The following is a 3,212-nucleotide window of genomic DNA, read 5'->3' as shown; positions in this document are numbered from 1 at the left end:
TTTTGAAGGCCCTCGGATCAATTTCCCCCCAAAGTTGTGGTCTCAACTTACTGTTGCAAGTTTGAATAGTAGAATACAAAAGATGCAATTATCGAAACGTGGTTTTGCATCAGCTGTTTTTATCTTATGTCAGTCACTGATAGTCAGTCAATTAGCCCATGTCATCAAAACATTTTTAGATTGCTAAGTTCATTTAGCGGCCAGCTATCTAAACTTCTTATCATGGTCGAATTACCAGCTGGGTGGCCCCCATTGATTTTGTTAGTCAGTCTCACTCAGATATCATATTAAAACTGCAAGCATTTCTCTCCCCCCCTATGGCAAAAATGTGTAGAATTTCAGGAAATTAGCTATTAAACAGCTCATTTACCTCTCCACCCCATGGCAAAAATGTGTAGAATTTCAGGAAATTAGCTATTAAACAGCTCATTTACCTCTCCACCCCATGGCAAAATGTGTAGAATTTCAGGAAATTAGCTATTAAACAGCTCATTTACCTCTCCACCCCATGGCAAAAATGTGTAGAATTTCAGGAAATTAGCTATAAAACAGCTCATTTACCTCTCCACCCCATGGCAAAATGTGTGGAATTGAAGCAAACTTTCTTTAAAATGGCAACATTTTATCTACACCCCATGGCAAAATGTGTAGAATTGCATGAAATGAACTCTAAAACTTAAAAATGTGTCTTCGCTTTCAAGAAAATGAAAACAAAACCAAATGTTCTGCTCTCAATGTGGGGTGGGGGGGTCACGAGCCACTGTGGCCCCTCTTGATGAGGTCAGATTCTTTGTGGCCCCCACCCCTTCAAAGTTGCCCATCCCAGCTTTAGATAGTTGGTTATCCTCAGCAAGCCTACAGAGCCTTCGGAAAGTATTCAGACCCCTTGACTTTTTCCACATTTTGTTATGTTACAGCCTTATTCTAAAATTGATTTAATAGTTTTTTCCCCCTCATCAATCTACACACAATACCCCATAAGGACAAGTTTTTATAAATGTTTGCTAATTTATATTTAAAAAGAAAGAACAGAAATATCACATTTACATTTACATAAGTATTCAGACCCTTTACTCAGTACTTTGTTGAAGCACCTTTTACAGTGATTACAGCCTAGAGTCTTCTTGGGTATGAGGATACAAGCTTGGGAACACCTGTATTTGGGGAGTTTCTCCCATTCTTCTCTGCAGATCCTTTCAAGCTCTGTCAGGATGGATGGGGAGCGCTGCTGCACAGCTATTTACTCAGTACTCTGTACACCCAGTGTTTTAGTGAAATATCCGGATCCTACAATCTTGACTTCCCTGAAAAAAATGTAAACTAGTAAAGCACAGCCTAAAGAAGTGAAAGGCTGATCAAGTACATTAGAGTATTATTATTAAATCCCTTTCTTTCGATAACAAATGATTCAAAAAGTATCTCTCAAAACCCATTCCATATAACCATGAGAGATTCAAAACATACAGAAACAAACTCTAGCAGATATGGTTTGCTGATGATACAAGTGTGTTGTACTCACACAGAGATCTCGTTTACCTTATTAATGTTGTTAATGATGAACTGTGTCATTTCTCAAAGTGGTTTAAAATCAAACAAATTGTCACTTAATCAAAAAACAAAAAAAATGTTTAATTACTTGGTCCAAAGTACATAAAATACAGACTATATAGCCAGGGGTCCATATTGATGATATACATGGATGACCCGCTTTCTTGGTGTTTTGATTGATGATGAATTGTCATGGAAACCACACATAAAGACATTAATCTCGAAGATGGCCCAAAATATGGAGATGGACTACAAATGTGCTTTTCTTTCAAAAACAAGGACATTTCTAAGTGACCCCAAATTTTTGAACGGTAGTGTAGAAACAGAGGACCTACACCTGCCAATCATAAGGAGGAAAAAGAGAATACAAATATTTGACTCTTGGGCAAATTGCATTATAAGGGATTACATTTGGGATCAGAAAGCACATTGAACAAGTTCTGACTCATCTGAACATAAGGTAACGTTACTGTTCTATGTTGCCACAGTTACAGGTTCCTAATGTTGATTATGGCCTATATTACTATTCTTTAAGTTTAATTTAGGAAACATTTATTTTGATTTGTTTACATGTTATGGGCCATGTATCATCTTGAAGGTTGACAAATGAAAACATCCCAAATAAAGTTAATTTACTTTGTAAATGTGGTTTTGGAGTTTATTTGGAGTATTGAATCTGGCAAAACACTAAAGATATAGGAGTTTTTAATTCAGGCATACAAGTTATTTGGAATACATTAATTGTGGGAATGTCTTATTGTATAAACACTGATATAATTATTGATGTTCATCGTATTCTCCCATAATGTAGATCAGGGATGGACCACTACCCCCCTTTTGAAGGCCCTCGGATCAATTTCCACCCTTTTTTTTAACGAACTCAGCAAGGGTCTCAACCTATTGTTTCGAGTTTGAATAGTAGAATACACAAAACGCAATTTTGAAATTCAGTTTTGCATCAGCAGTTTCTCTCTTGCGATGTCAGTCACTGATAGTCAGTCAATTAGCCCATGTCAGCTAACATTTTTCCGATTTGCAAAGTTAGTTTAGCGGCCAGCTATCTAAACTTGTTATCAACTGCGTCCCCTCATGATGAGTTCAGATTTGTTGTTGCCCATCCCAGCTTGTAGCCTATGACACAACACATAGATCAATATCATAGGGCAACCTGGTCCCAGCGAAAAACGTATTATATTTTTTTAAACAAATCCAGAACACTCCATTTGGTATGATATGTTACTTTATCTTATGGTTACATTACATTGGCCTACTGCACAGACAGTGCGTTCCAGATGTCAATCATCTGTGAAGGGTACAGTTAGTTAGTTGAGGTGTGAGGGGTATAGTTAGTTAGTTGATGTGTGAGGGGTATAGTAGTTAGTTGATGTGTGAGGGGTATAGTTAGTTAGTTGATGTGTGAGGGGTATAGTTAGTTAGTTGAGGTGTGAGGGTATAGTTAATTAGTTGATATGTGAGGGGTACAGTTAGTTAGTTGAGGTGTGAGGGGTATAGTTAGTTAGTTGATATGTGAGGGGTATAGTTAGTTAGTTGATATGTGAAGGGTACAGTTAGTTAGTTAGTTGATGTGTGAGGGGTATAGTTAGTTAGTTGAGGTGTGAGGGGTATAGTTAGTTAGTTGAGGTGTGAGGGGTATAGTTAGTTAG

This window comes from Salvelinus sp. IW2-2015, unplaced genomic scaffold (assembly GCF_002910315.2).
Source record: "Salvelinus sp. IW2-2015 unplaced genomic scaffold, ASM291031v2 Un_scaffold933, whole genome shotgun sequence".
Lineage (NCBI taxonomy): Eukaryota > Metazoa > Chordata > Actinopteri > Salmoniformes > Salmonidae > Salvelinus > Salvelinus sp. IW2-2015.
This window is presented reverse-complemented; position numbering follows the sequence as displayed.